Below are 16,352 nucleotides of genomic sequence, written 5' to 3'. Positions count from 1 at the left end.
AACATATGTAACTGCTTGATCCGTTTTTAAACAACTAAAACTAAAATTTATATTTCCATTACGTTTTCGTGAAAGTGCACTGCTGGCACTATTTATCACTTAACAAAGGATTAAAACAAAAACTATCCGCAAAAAGGATGCGCGCGCGCGAAAAAACTTAAACATGCGCACTTAAAACAAAGCCAATGCGAGAACACTTGTAATTCCCAACAATTTATTATAATTCAGATTTATTTTACTGAAAAAACCAAAACATAAACTAAAAATCCTGAAATGTATTTTTCAAGGACTTCAATGCGTCCGCTTGTCACTCGAATGGCACTTGTGTATCAAACAAAAGGAGGCGTATGGTGTAAGGCAGCGCGCGCGTCACGCGGGTCAACGCGACACCAGAGCCCCGCTCGATACGAACGCGTGGAAAACTCAGTGGAAACTGAACGATAATCCAATGAAATTGTAATAATTATGAAGCGCGGCGCGCCACAAGTGTGCAAATTGCTGGCAGCGTGCGAGTGAATAGCAACACTTGACATATGGTGCAGCATGAGGAGGTGTGCGGTAGGCGAAGAGTTGCTATGGCTGAAAAGTGCGAGATACAAGGAAAATTCAAAGCCGAGACGAATACTGAACAAACAAAAACAAAACGCAACAGCAAAATAAAAACACAAATAAAAAATATTAGCCGAGTAGTCGATAAATTTTTGAGTGAGTGGATACAAAAGCAATAACTGAAGCAGCTGAAAGGACAACAACAAAAAGCCAAACAAACAGAAAACCACATGCCTACATACAGACATATGCATAACAATAACAATGCCTATAAGTCTACTAGCATGCATGTACAACAATCACCATGCCAAAGTGGCTGACTGGCTGGTTAGTTGGTTATCTGGCTGCAGCTGCAACAGCAACAGCACGAACTGCAACTGATTTGCTGCCGCCTTGCCGCCAACACTTTGCACAGCGGCGGTAGTAGCGGCCGTAACAGCGGCAAAAGTTGTTGCAAAATATGTGCAGAAGAGCGCTCAGCAGCGATGCCAAGTATTGTGGTTAGAAACCGAAGAGTAGGCGAGAGTGAAACGAGAGCGCGCTGATGGAAATATGAGAGAGTAAAATGAGCATAAAGGTGGCAAAAGTGTGCGATAGAGTGAAGAAAATATTGGAAAATTCACGAGTGTTGCGAGAAGAGCGTCGCAAAAACGAAAACTATTTACTTTTTTCGGGGAGAAAGAAATGTGCAAAATTCAATAAACAGCGCTGTGACAATAAAATGCTGAAAAAAGATAACAAATAGACAAAATGCGTATAAGAAAACTAACCACAACAAAACCTTTTGACGCAGGTGCACCGCCTCCCCTTTCTTTTAACGACGCCGCCTTCTTCCCCGTTGCCTGTCATTCGGAAAATAAAATAATATAATAAAACAACTTGACGGCACACAACCAAAGCCGTTTTTTGAAGCCTACTTAAGTAATAAAAATAATGCGCGTAGTGTAAAAAAGTTGCTATTTATTTAATAAAAAAGTAATTAACTAATCAACCAGCTTTTCGCGAATTTCGCCAAAAGCTACAAAAAACTGTTTAAAAAATTAAATAAAAATAGTACGCAATTTACTTTGCTAATACGTAGGTCTCAGCATTACCGCGAATGCTATTGTGGATAGCAATTTTTGTTGTAAGTAGCTTGACTGAAAGCGATATTAATTCTACTAAGAGACCCTTTAAAATTCCCTCATATTCGGATGGTTTATGTAGATCAGAGAGAAGCCCAATAACCAGCAGAAGAAAGCCTTTTAAAGTAATTATTCGCGTGGATATCGACGGTCGATTGGTGAACAGTTTCAATTCGGTGTAGTTGAAAGAATTGAGAAAAATTTGTAAATATCTAACGCTACGGCGCACAATGGTATGGCTTCACGCATTTTTTGGCAAAAATTGAAGGATTACTCTAAAGATAATACAATTTTGTACGCTTTAGTTTAGCGTCAGAAATTCCAGAAATGGTTAAAATCGGTCACTCCCTAGGGCCCATCCCATGGAGCTATAATAATTTTTTTAAGCATCTATTTTAATTTAAGCATTAATAAGGCAGATATCTGAACGAAATTCAACATAAAGTCTTATGAAAGATAACGACGATATTAAAAGTGGGCGAAATCGGGCAACAATCACGCCTACTTCTCATATCGCAGTATCTCTCAGAAACACAAATATAAGAAATATCAGTGGTTAAAAAGGAGAAATTGCACAAATTCGATGCTTGCATTGGCTTCTGAGAACTGTATCAAATTTTGGCACCGTACACTGATATGGTTTCATAAATTGTGGAGTTGCGAACGAATACGAATAAACAAGAAAAAAGTTCAAAATATTGAAACATTTTATTAATCAGCTAGCATTTCTTTAAACTACATCATGCGGTTCTATTTATTTCCAGTTATATTTTCGAGGCCCTATATTCTTATGTACCATAAAAACCAAATGTTGCAAACAGATGATACAAAATATCATTATTGCTTCAAGTTTTATTGCATTCTTTTGAAAATCTTGCTGTAAATTGATTGTTAATAAATTATTGTACATATTATCTTTAATGAAAAAGTCCAAGCCCCAAAGTATGCAACATTTTTTAAAACAAATTTGAATTCAAATTTTTGTGACCCTTGTCAGAAGATTTATAAGTTTGTCGAGAGACCGACGATAGATGGCGATGTTTTTGCCTTAAGTCGAAAGAACAGACTCTAACCTCTCATTTAGTTCCGACCGAGACCGAGGAGAACCGTACCAACTTTTTTCCTAACAAAATTTGAAGTGCTATATTTTGCAATGTTATATTGATTCGCGGGCGCCGTAGCGCACTCTAACGGCACACACCAATTGATAGCTAATTTTTTTTCTAATAGCGGTATTCTTGCTATGAACACCTCTTATAAAAAGTTATCTTCCTCCGTATAAATTGTAGATTCCTTCATTTTGTGGAACAACACCAAGGCGCACACTACAACTTGGAGGAGGAGCTCGGCCAAACACTCAAAAAGGGTGTTTGTAATAAAAATGCCATAAAAAATTTGGTAAAAAAAATATTTTACATATATACGCCACTGGAATGCATGAAAAATGTCTTCTGTTTTCGTTGTACAATCTTTTAGTAACTTCACTGAAATTTTTTTAATAAAAAATAAGATACCGTTTTTGAAAGCAAAAAATTGTGGAAGAACTTAGTCAGACATTTCTCTTTAAAACTGCATGATTTTTCTTCTTCTTCTTAATTGGCGCTATAACCGCTACGAGATTTTGGCCGAGTTTAACAAAGCGCGCCAGTCGTTTCTTTCTCGTGCTAACCGGCGGCAATTGGACACACCAAGTGAAGCCAAATCCTTCTCCACCTGATCTTTCCAACGCAGAGGAGGCCGCCCTCTTCCTCTGCTACCACCAGCTGGTACCGCATCGAATACTTTCAGAGCCGGAGCGTTTGTATCCATTCGGACAACATGACCCAGCCAGCGTAGCCGCTGAGTCTTTATTCGCTGCGCTATGTCTATGTCGTCGTAAAGCTCATACAGCTCATCGTTCCATCGCCTGCGATATTCGCCGCTGCCAACGTGCAAAGGTCCAAAAATCTTGCACAGAATCTTTCTCTCAAACACTCCAAGCGTCGCTTCATCGGATGTTGTCATCGTCCATGCTTTTGCGCTATACGTTAGGACGGGCATGATGAGAGCCTTGTAGAGTGTTAGTTTTGTTCGTCGAGAGAGGACTTTACTGCTCAGTTGCCTACTTAGTCCAAAGTAGCACTTGTTGGCAAGAGAGATTCTGCGTTGGATTTCACGGCTGACATTGTTATCGGTGTTAAGGGGTTAGGGGGGTTTGAAAATTTCAAAAAATCGATTTTTTTTTGTCTTATTAAATAGTATAATATGTTTAAAATATTCTCCTAAAATTTCAAATTGATCCGAGTAAAATTCTACGAGATAGACCCTTCAGAAGTTCCGCCCATCAGGCCATGTCAGTGCAGGGTTTCGCAGGTATACGCGTTTATCTCAAAACTCGATTTTTTAAGTCGGTGGACACGATTTCTCGAAAAGTTATGAAGCGATTTTGTTCAAATTTTGCACACATGTTTGGAATAACATTATCAAGTTATTGAACGAAGGATTTTTTTTATTTTTATTACAACTAATTTTTTCGAGCTAACACATGACGAAAATTTGACCAAAAAATGTGTTTTTTTTGTTCAAAGTCTGTCAAAAATTCAAATTAAATTTTATTTTTTTTTCCTTCGTCCAGTAACGAGATTTATCCATGTACTAACGAAATATTTTTGGTTTTTTGATTTTAAATGAACCAATAATGAGTTATGCTGTCCACGGCAAGAGCATTTTTTTGTGAGACGTTAAGGGAGATGAGGTACCAACGGCTGAGTTTTCGGAATTTTTAAATAAAAATTTCACAAAATACTGTTTAAATATGTATCTTTGATATGCTGAATTGTTTAAATAAAATATATGATTGTATATATTAAAAAAAAAAATAGTAAAAATACCCTTTTTTTGAACCTCTGTAACCCACCTAACCCCTTAATGCTGGTTCCTAAATAAACGAAGTCTTTTACAACCTCGAAATTATAACTGTCAACAGTGACGTGGGTGCCGATACGCGAGTGCGCCGACTGTTTGTTTGAAGACAGGAGGTACTTCGTTTTGTCCTCGTTCACCACCAGACCCATTCACTCTGCCTCTTTATCCAGTTTGGAGAAGGCAGAACTAACAGCGCGGTTGTTAAGGCCGATAATGTCAATATCATCGGCATACGCTAACAATTGTACGCTCTTATAAAATATTGTGCCTGAGCGATTCAGTTCTGTGGCTCGTACGATGCTCTCCAACATCAGGTTAAAGAAGTCACACGACGGCGAGTCACCCTGTCTGAAACCTCGTTTGGTATCAAATGGCTTGGAGAGGTCCTTCCCAATTCTGACGGCGCTGCTGGTGTTGAGCAACGTCATCTTACATAGCCGTATTAGTTTTGTGGGGATACCAAATTCAGACATCGCGGCATACAGGTAACTCCTTTCCGTACTGTCGAATGCAGCTTTGAAGTCGACGAAAAGATGGTGTGTGTCGATTCTCCTTTCATGGGTCTTTTCCAAGATTTGGCGTATTGTGAATATTTGGTCGATGGTAGACTTTCCAGGTCTGAAGCCACTCTGCATGATTAGATTGTTTAAATTCAGTGGTCGAAATATTGATTTTTACCAAAAAAATACCACTGTGCGGCGTTCGCCTGTTTTCCCACATATTGGATGACGTGCGAGGGTCGTTTGAAAAGCTCGCGCAAAGTCAGAGAGATTAGCACTATAGGCGCTTATTGAGGTTATGTTTAGTTAGTAGCATCTCTTTGAAGAATACGCACTAAGGTTTGGCCAGATCGGTACATTTATTTGTGTTTGGCATTCGTTTTAATTGAGGAAGTCGAGTTATTTTTTTTTTCCATCACGACAACGCAACAGCTCATGCCTTAGCAGTTGTGGTATAAAAATTAACGAAAATAGGGTTCCAACTCATTTCACATGGCCCCTATTCTCCAGACTTGGCTCTCTCGGATCCCTACTGTCTGTTCCCTAATTTGGAGAAATGGCTGGCGGAAAAATGATTTTATTTAAACGAATAGGTGCTGGCAGAAACGAATGACTATTTTTCGGATCTTATTATTCTGAAGGGATCAACAAACTAGAACAGCGTTGGACGAAGTCTATAAGGCTAAAAGGCGACTATGAAGGACCACGAAATATAAAAAAGGTTTATTCCAAACAATTAGGTAGTGTTTATTTTTGCATGGACTTTTCAAACGACCCTCGGGTGTGCCACTTGGCATTGGAGGAAGTGCAGAACCTACAACTAAGCAAGTTATTGCCTACTTTCAAATGTCAGTATGTGACTAAAGAAAGTTCTTGGATATTTTTTGACCGTTCGAGGGTATCGAATTCAAATATATTTTCTACGTCTTTTCTTTGGCTGAACTGCTAATAAAGAATAAAAATATATACTTTTTGTGTCTGATACGAGACCAAATATCACTAGTGTAGGGTTTATAATATTTATATTTTCTGCAAATAGTGTAGAATGATGTGAGGTAAGAAGCACTTACGTGAATAATCGTAAACATTGAACTAGGTCAGCTTAGGCTATGGTGGTAGTCGATATGTACGACCAACTCACTTAGACCTTACGGGTCCGTTGTGACATCACTGTGCGACACGGGAACTTCATTTATTTTTCTTCGTGAAACCAATTTGTGGCTCTGATGAAGCGCAGGATTGGTCCAGAGAATTGAAAACCTTTTTACCTAGACAACCTGCTCTGATTTCAGCTAAGGCTGGACAACTACAAAGTAAGTGCTCTACTGTTTCTTTTTCTTCTTCATCTCTTCATAATATTCATGGGAGAAAACTCTCTTTGCCCCATAAGTTTTGGAGTCCTTTCAAAGATAGAAAAATTCGTCGTATTCCCTATGAGCATTTAACTAAATTGAAAAATTTAGATATGTACATGTGAGTAAAACAAACCCACAAGTGAATGAGAGTGCAGGTAACCAAAAGTGAAACAAAAAATAAAATCATTCAAAGACTACCATCAATCAAAGCTCTAAGTTATATGTAACGTAAAAAAAAACTTTAAAAACCTCGTTGTCATTTTAATAGCGATTATTTGCAGGAAAAAGCCTCGCAGCAGTAAAAACATTAAATAAATGCAGCCACCAACCAATTACGCAGTGCCCATTATTGCTGATCACGGCGCATGGCTTGCACTGAAGAGTCTCACCGTCAGGCAATGACAAAAAACTTTGCAAATTAAAAAACAGTAATAATAAATATAATAAAAAGAAATTAGAAAAAAAAATTAACACATGTGGTCAAACGTGTGTGGGCTGGACGAGTGGTGGCTGATGTAGTAGCCCACAAGACAACGGCTGCGCCTGGCCTGCTAATGACACAACCGCCGCTCAGGCAAGCCACTGAGGTTTATAGCGTAAACCTTATGGCCGCATATACAAGTAGTAAGACACGTGAGTACGTATGTATGCATGTAAATATATGTGCATATGTTTGTGGCTTGTTGTGTTTGGCTTGTGTTTTGGCCTCCGCCAAGGAAGTAGTGCGTCAAATTAATGAGTCACTGTCAGCGCTGGTTTGATAGTTCAAATCATTACTTTGCTTTTTCTTCATTGCAATTGCAATTACAATTGTATGTGACGTTTTTGCGAATATGCGTATGTATGTATGTGATTTGAAGCTCTTTACTTATGTGCGCTTTTATAGTGTAAAGCCGATTGCCGCTTTTTGAAATGCAATTCGAGTGGTGGTGATACTCGTTTATACTATTGATTGAATTTGTAACGCATTTAGAACACCCCCGAACAAAGGGAAAGTAATAATAAGTAGAGGGATTGAAAAATGACAAATTTTTAAAAATTGTTTAAACAACATTGAAAACAAAAAATTTATAATAATAATAAAAAAGTAATTAATTTTTACTTTCGCGTTAGGTTAAGAGGATCATGTATCGGGTTCTTTCTTTTTAGCTGCATAAGAGCTATCGATATCGATAACTATGGTTTGATAGCTGAGAATGGCAAACTGTGTAGAAATTTCTGTTCAGTAAGGTTTGGCAAGTCATTATGAATCGTTTAATGGCAGAAAAACGCTTCCAAATTGTGGAAATTTACTTTGAAAAAAATAAAAATAAAACAAAATAAATAGTAATATTTTCGCAAAGTTCATAGAAACTGGCGGCATCATTGGTCCTTATTTCTTTCGAAATGAGGAAGGGGCTGTCGTTACGGTGAATGGCGAGCGCGCTATCGGGCCATGCTGACTGAAATTGTGTTTCCAAAAATTAATAAGCTAAGCAGCAACGACATTTGGTTCCAACAAGACGGCGTAACTAACCCTACAGCGCCCTTAACAATCAATTTATTGCAAAATTCCAGCCACTATTGATGCCATATGGCAGATTTATTAGAAAAGTCGTCAACAATTGCACTGATCGAATGGGAAATAGGTATAATCGTAGACGCGATGCCATGATGCCATGAAATTATCTACCAGATTATAATAAAAAAAATCGTTTGTCATCATTTGTATTATCATTTTAAGTTCTCAAGCTCTTAAAAACACACCCGATATAATGGTATATACAAGGTATAGCTATTGAAAGCAACACTTATTTTATTTTTATTTAAATAATACATTAAATATAAAAATAAATAATATATTTTTTATTTTGTTATAAACTTTTCTTATTACACCGTGCGACAAATAAACGACTCTTCTTGTTGGCCAGCACAAATTTCATAGGTGAAACTATACATAGATTTTATGTAGTAATGCTGCATACTCGGATTTTCAATTAAATTTTTTAAAGGTTTTAAGATTTTAATTGGGAATCGTAAAAAAGCGGTATCCACTGCGTATACTTTATTTCGTAGAAGGAAAGTTAAACATTTTTTTACGTCTTTGCAAAACAGATAGAAGAACGAATTTGACGTATGTGTTGCTACTTATACACCTGTGTTCGCAAAAAATCAGCGCGACATATTGCAAACTTTTGACTTCTTATTTATTTTTTATAATATTAGAATGGTTTAAAACTATTTATAGTTCATACAAAAATAAAAACTATATAACTCAAAGTTTCAAACATTGTATTATAGAAAAATTCAAAAAGTTTTCATTAACTGCTTAAGGGGGTCAGTTCCTCCAGCACTTTCACTTTAGCTTTAAAATTTCATTTACGATCTAAAGAATATCTTTTCAATGTTTTAAGCTTAATAGAAAGTCTAAAAAGTCACTATAAAGGCAGTGAAGTGATGAGCGTCAAACGAAAGATGAGTAAGAATGAAAACTTAAATCGCGTTTTTCTCGAAATACGTTTTTTCCGCGCTTTCGAATATAACTCAAAAAGTAATCATGATAACAACTTAAAATTTTACAGAATTATTCTTTAACATATTGGTCTTTCCTCAAATTTTATATTAATTATCGCTAAAAATATTGTTTTGATCAATTTGTTTATAAAAAACAGTGTAATTTTTTTTCACTACACATTTTAATTTTTTTCGTTAAAAATAGGTAAGTGCAAAGCGGAATAACTTATTTTATCGAAAAATGTTTGCTGGTTGATTTCAGTTGATTACAAGAGGTTGTATATTCCACGGTGAAATTAAAGGAGCTATGTACGTTTGAGCAGCTGTAGCGCTACTATTTTTATTTTTTATTTTTTTTTATGTATTTGTTATTTATTTATATATGTCTGGAGGAGCTGCCCCCTTAATGATTTTGAACAGCGGTCGCGTGTGGTGGACATACTCTAACGCACCAATCCGAGTGCTGCTCGCAGGTCTCGACATGTTTGTATTACATACGACATATGAACGAATTGCCAACGACTTGCCATTCGCTCTAGTACTTGTCATTTGTTATTTTTTATTGTTATAATGTATATACTTAGTCCTGCCATAAGTTCGGTTACAAGATATGAAATTATAATACTCTTTTTAATGAAGTTAGTTTTATTTAATCGTGAAAATATTAAAAAAAAAAGAAATTTAAATTTTCATTCGAAATGATCCCCATTTGCTTTTACACAAGCCTCCAGAATATTAAGTCATTCAGCTATTGCAGCACGCACGATTTCTAAAGATTGTTTGAGACACTCTAAATTTCTGTGAGGTCTTCGACAGGCTGTGTTCTCCAATACTGGCCACAAACTGTAGTCCAATGGATCCAGATCTGGACTTTCAGACGGCCAATATTCTCCGGCTGTGTTCCCAGGAATATTGTTTTTTTAGCCACTGCGGGGTGGTTTTTCCTTATGGGCTGGAGCGTAATCTTGCTGGAAGATCTAACGCTTGAAGATAGTACGCTTCACGCTTTTTAAAACATCCTCCAGGTACACTTTTGCTTCGGTCTTAACCTCTTTTTCGCAGAAGTGAGGAGATGTAACGACTTTACAAGACACTCCCCACCAAACCATTATGGAGGTTGGATGGTGGCCGCGCTGAATCCTTGGAACAACATTTTTTGCGTCCTTAGAAGTTTTAGCATAGATTTTGTCGTTTTGCTTATTAAAAAAATTTCACCAGTGAAAATTTTCTCATCTGTGAAAGGAACATTTTCATGGCCGTTGACCGCGTGCCACCGAAGAAGCTGCTTGCATCTGTCGGGTCTAATTTTCTTCTCAAGATAACCAGTTGAGCGACGGAAGGCTTGCATGTGGAGATCTTCTCTTATTAGTCTTGACATGGATATGGCCGATACATTCATTTCCCTGGACATGATTTTTTACTTTCTTAAGCGATTTCTGCGAATTTTTCTCGATCGGCTTTTATGACTGCACTGGTTCGAACCATGTGAGGACGACCACTTCTTTTTCTGTCTGTCACTTCAGACGTTTGGGGAAAAACGATTGATCGAGCGGTGGACAAACATTCTCGAAATATTAAGTTTTTTCAGTACTTTTTTCCGAATTCGTTCTGGACGTATGCATTCTAAAATTTGTCACGGAATTTATGGCAAGACTAAATACATGCATGGTAGGAATTTCTCACCAGGAGTAGAGAAAGTTCTTCTTGCTGGAACATAGCCCTGGTTCAAAAGGCAAAAAATTGTGCCCTCTTCTTCGTATTGACAACTTCAATAAGAGTCGCGTGCCTGAAGGCGTAGTTTGTAAGCATGTCTGCCTATTAGATATATGAGCTCCCAGCCCTAATAGCGGGATCTTTCATTCGTCTCTCTTGGCTTTAAGTGCAATGGGCAATATGCCTGCGTGTTTGGAAAATTTCCCCCATTCAGAATTCTTTCCCTTTTTTAATTGTTAAAGGAATTAGACTAGTCAGCGCTTCCGTGCATTCTGCCGAAAAGAAAACATAGAGCCGAGCCTTCTGTTTGCAGACGGCAAAAAAATCAAGAGCTTTCCCTTTGCAAGACAACAACAACAGGCCGACCATAAATTGTGGGAGCAACTCGGTCAAGTATATACGCATATGAGTACAATCAAAACACCTTCATGGCAAATTTGAAATATTTGAGGACTTTTAAGTGGATTACAAATGTTTCTTAAGTTAAGTGGGTGAAATTGTGGGAAGTGTGGCAATATTTTGATTATTTACAATATTTAGGTCTAAAAAATACTCCACATTATTAGGTATTCGAATACAAATTGTACATGGATGTGTTTAGCGAATAAGTGCACTTGGTGAATAAAGTCTGTACCTGAAGTGGAAAAGCGCGCATGCACAAATGTTTGTATGTTTGTATGTATGTATTTATGTATTTCCCATTTCGACATTTCCTCCATTTGAGACACTTAAAAAAGACATTTTCAATAATTGCATACGACTTGAAAAATAAATAAACATTGCATACTCGTATGGTAACTTCAGGCACTTTCGGGCACCTCGTCTACTTAAACTCAGGCACTTAAGCCCAGCTGAACTGACCTCAGATACACTCGTACAAAGAGATCGCTTGGAGTGTTGATTCGTGTTGCTCATTTCGTATGCGATCGGAATCGGTAAAAATAACAAATCCACTTCATTAACATTTACATAATAGTTTTTTGTTAGTTTTACAATTGAAGTTGAAGTTGTTCAAATGCAAATGTAAGCGCCGAAACATTTGACTTCGACTTGACAGTTACAGTTGAACCGATTGTTGCATTACAATTGCTCTTTTCAACGACGTCACCGTAGTTGTTGTTGGTGTCATTGAGTGCATTTATCTCAAGAATTGCAGCAACAAGCCACAATGTGACAGACTTACACACAAGCAGTCAAGATACCCGACGACTCTGTAGACTGTGACTCTAAAGCGACAGACGAGTGAAGATAACAATGTTTTGTTGTTGGAATTGAAGCCGGCCGGCCGGCTGGCTGGTTGGTTGGTTGGTCGGTCAAAGTATTGGCCGGTTGACTGGCCGCTTTTACCGGCACTGGCGAATGCGTCGAACAAAAGTGAAATTGTTGGCAATAAATTTTTGGGCAACATAAAACAAATAAATACAACAATATAATTTGTCCAATGCTATGCTAACGGCAAAGGTTACCAAATTGCAACACACACTTACTTGTTAGCATTTCTATATATATATATGTATGTGTGTGTGAGTTTAAGTGGCGACGTACACGCTGGACTAAACGAAACCAGCATCAGTTGGTAATGGATGGGCATGACAATCAACGGTGGAGTATGGTGGTACGCATATGAGCATGTCTGTATGTGTGTGTGTGTGCTGGTCGGCGAGGATTGCAACACAGTGTGCCATTTAAAGGTAGATGGGACTAAAAACGTTATGTTGGGGAATATAAAATCGCATAGAAATAAAAATAATATATATTTATATATGTTCATTTAATATACAAGGTGGTTCATATAGTGGTAAGTTTTTAAAAATTCATAAAAATGAACAAAAATCAATCTATTGGTATATTATTGGTTTATTCGACAGAGGAAGCAAAAAAGGTTTTTTGGCTCTATCTCACAAATGGCTTGCTCAACATTCACTATTCAATCTTTCATGGCACCCCACAAAAAGGTTTAACGGGGTCATATCGTAGCTCTGAGGTGGCCAATTGACATCGCCGAAGGAAAGAGCGGGAGAGACACTGTCAAAATAATATATGATTAAAAAACAACACCCTGTACATATGTCTTAGGGATACAAATTTTCATGATTTTACTGATCCCGTAATCTCCGGGATCTTATTTTGGGACTGTTCCAAATTTAATCGAAGTATAGATTTGTTGGACGCCGTAGCCGAATGGGTTGGTGCATGACTACCATTCGGCATTCAGAGAGAACGTAGGTTCGGATCTTGGTGAAAGACCAAAATCAAGAAAAAGCTTTTTTTAATAGCGATCGCCCCTCGGCAGGCAATGGCAAACCTCCGAGTGTATTTCTGCTATGGAAAAGCTCCTCATAAAAATTATCTGCCGTTCAAAGCCGGCTTGAAATTGTAGGTCCCTCGATTTGTGGAACAACATCAAGACGCACGCCAGAAATAGAAGGAGGAGCTCGGCCAAATACCCTCAAAGGGTGTACGCGCAAAAAAAAAAAAATATATATATATATACATATATAGATTTGTTATATTTAAAATATACTGGGTTTTTGTTTTGATTAAAGCGTGATCTTAAAAAAACCAAAGCTTTGAGAGTGCTGCCCTCCAGCCCTGACCTAAATTTATTGGATTCAAAGCCAGCATATGAGAAACACTGCTCTGCTTCAACACTTCTTCGCTTAAATGTTGATATAAAAATTGAAATGTTTCAAATTTGTCTGTCTTCAAATCATGCCTCTATTACATCCATAAACAAATTTCAATTTCTTTAATCAAAGCTACTGGTATACCATATGATTCTCTTTTACCCTGGAAGTTTGGGAAGTGCTGATTAAAGACCTATTTAAGCAACTTATCCTTCAGGCTAACTGCTGACTGTGCCGGTAATTTTTGACGGTTATTTTTGCGCTCTCTAAAAACACCGCCATAAAAATAGTGTTGAAAACGCTTAAAGCTTAAATAATGTTGCAAATATTTTATCTCATCAAAAATGAGGTTTTTTGTGATGAAAATTTGACTAATTACACCTGATGAAAAAATATACAAAAGTCCTGAGATTTTAATCAACTTGCCACGGGGTTTTCAAAATTTATAAAAAGTCGGGATTCCGGTATCCCGGGGTTTCCATCCCTAATATGCATAAGATGTTTTTTATATGATGGGAGTCTTACTTTTGTTCCAAGAGTGAGTAGATAGAGATACAGAGAACAGATAGTTTTTATGAGAAGCTTTTTGCGACAAAAATGCACTCGCAGATGTTATAACTTTGGCAGTACGATAGGCGAGGATACTCCCGTCAACAATATTTGTGCTGTGCAAAGATTTCAAAGCGTTCAAAGTTGTATGGTATGGCTGAAGTGGCATGGAGTAAGTCTAAAATATTGTTTATTCTCACGACTGAAATTTATTTGCGATTGGAAATGGGTCTTTCGATCGGATCTGGCATCAGTAAATGGGGTAAGAGTGCCTCATGATTGTTGTAAATGACCTTTGGCCTCTCTCAAGGTTTTTGCACTTATTTTGAGTCTAAATGCTATGGTCTCAAGTCCCACCAGCAGTAAACGTCTTTCAGCTTAAAATTGCCGATCCTCCTCTAAGTGTTTTTGGGTTAAAAGGAAAGGAGTGCCAGATAAGTTAGTTGAAGTGGAACATGAGAAAGTAGCACATTAACTTCTTTACATTTTGGGTATACTTTCTGTCGAAAAAGTACTGAGCATCGATCATTAGAGAAGCCCATTTCAAGAGATTATCAAAACTAAAAGAAAAAAGAAACAAAAAAAAAATACCAGTCTAACGGTTAGACGCGATAGAAGTGAAACCTTCCGTAAAACAAACTGAGAGAGAATAAGACGAAAGCAGCATTAGGAGCGGGATAATTATAGGTTCATTATAATATTGCTATAAAGTTCATATTTTATTTTCTTCTTTTATTATTATTCATCCTCAATGTTTTCAATTTCAACAAATGATACGAGTGGCTTATGATAGCTAAAATATGATACAAATGCTTTGGTTTCGATGTTGTCAACATATCTTTGAAATACCGCGTCAATGGTTGTTTTTGATCGTGTTGTCGATTCAGTGCGATTGTTACACATTTTTAAATTGAATGTTGTATTGAGAACGTCAATTAAAGGAACCGCTGTGTCCAATGCAAAATTTACGTTAAAATCGCCACTTAAAATCATTGGAACTTTATTGTAATATTTTCTAAGTATCCGCGATACTTCTGGTGTATACTTTATTAAATTTTCGTGAATGAATTCCGTGATGCTTGATTTTTTTTCTGTCGATATTCACGACACTTTTCTGCATTATTTTTCGGCATAATTGCGGTAAATATTTAAAAATGAAAATATTTACGAATATAAAAATACACACGCGGTTGCTATTATGAGCGTCCCCAGCAAAACCTGCACACATATGCACTCGTATTTGTTTGAAAATCGACTTGTTTTTGGTTCTCCGTCACCTTTGGAAAATGTGTAAACAATAAGCAAACTTTATTCATATATTTTTCCTCATTTTTGCATCAGTAAAATTAAACAAACGCCGTAGCCGAATGGGTTGGTGCGTGACTACTATTCAGAATTCACAGAGAGAACGTCAGTTCGAATCTCGGTGAAAACACCAAAATTAAGGAAAATTATTTTTCTAATAGCGCTCACCCCTCAGCAGGCAATGGCAAAACACCGAGTGTATTTCTGCCATGAAAAAAAGCTCCTCATAAACATATCATAAAATAAAATAACTGTATAAAAAAAACTTTTTTCTTGTGATTCGAACCAAGGATTTTGGATCGGAAGCTCACATTGCTAGCCGCTCGGCTATCGCGCTATGCTGTCGGCGCTGGCGTAAAAGTTATTTAGTTCGTCGCTACGTTTATATCAACATATAATATAACGCTTCGTAGCCAAGAGTGTCGCTTTTTTCGTTTCACTTTTTCTCAAATCACTCCCAACGATTCTAAAGAAGTTTTCACTTCAAAAACAAAATCTGAAAGTAACTACTCTTATGGGGATGTCGTGCGGCGTTTCAGAGAGCGAGTTCGTCGAAGAAGGTCAGCTTTGTGAAAATAAACTCACAAGACTATCGTTGTGAATGAATTTCTGCCAAATATTTTAACAAATATCACGGAACTAGAACCAAATTCATCTGATGTGTCTCCGGCAGACTTGTTTCTGTTCACAAAACTTAATTTCCCTCCACGAGGCACACGCGTTTATTCGATAGAGGACTGAAAAGACAACTCTAATAATCAGAGGTAGATCTAATAGCGGTCGCCCCTCGACAGGCAATGACAAGCTTCCGAGTGTATTTCTGCCATGAAAAAGCTCCTCATAAAAAAACTATTTACCGTTAGAAGTCGGCTTATAACTGTAAGTCCCTCCATTTGGGGAACAACATCAAATAGTGGGAGGAACTCGGCCAAACACCTAACAGAAGTGTAGACGACAATTATTTATTTATTTATTTATATATATATGATTGGCATGTAGAGGTTTATTCTGAATAAGCAGAAGCTGAATCTGGTACAATGACCGGAACGTAATCGTGCCAGCTTTACGCGCGTTTCATGATAGCATTCATGGATCGAGCGTTTTTCGAATGTCATTGATTGCCTACCCATAGGCCGTCGCACCAACGATGGGATTATGAAACTCGCGTTTTAGCTCAAGAAGGTGACTTCTGACGTGTTTAGGAGGCGGCTCAGCTGTTCTAAAAAGACTGTG

The 16,352-nt window shown here is 37.3% G+C and overlaps 1 protein-coding gene across 3 annotated transcripts in view; it reads right to left on the bottom strand.

The window, feature by feature from the left end:
• LOC129247109 (SUN domain-containing ossification factor) overlaps positions 1-16,352 on the bottom strand; it is a 116,041-nt gene that overhangs the window by 67,165 nt on the left and 32,524 nt on the right. The window contains exon 1 of one of the 3 annotated variants that reach the window (XM_054886043.1): positions 63-365. The exons of the other annotated variants lie outside the window; for them this stretch is intronic. The gene's annotated coding sequence lies outside the window, so the exon portion shown is untranslated. Of the gene's footprint in view, positions 1-62; positions 366-16,352 lie in introns of those variants that run through there. 3 annotated transcript variants of the gene reach the window in all.

This window comes from Anastrepha obliqua, chromosome 5 (genome assembly GCF_027943255.1).
Source record: "Anastrepha obliqua isolate idAnaObli1 chromosome 5, idAnaObli1_1.0, whole genome shotgun sequence".
Lineage (NCBI taxonomy): Eukaryota > Metazoa > Arthropoda > Insecta > Diptera > Tephritidae > Anastrepha > Anastrepha obliqua.
This window is presented reverse-complemented; position numbering and strand designations above follow the sequence as displayed.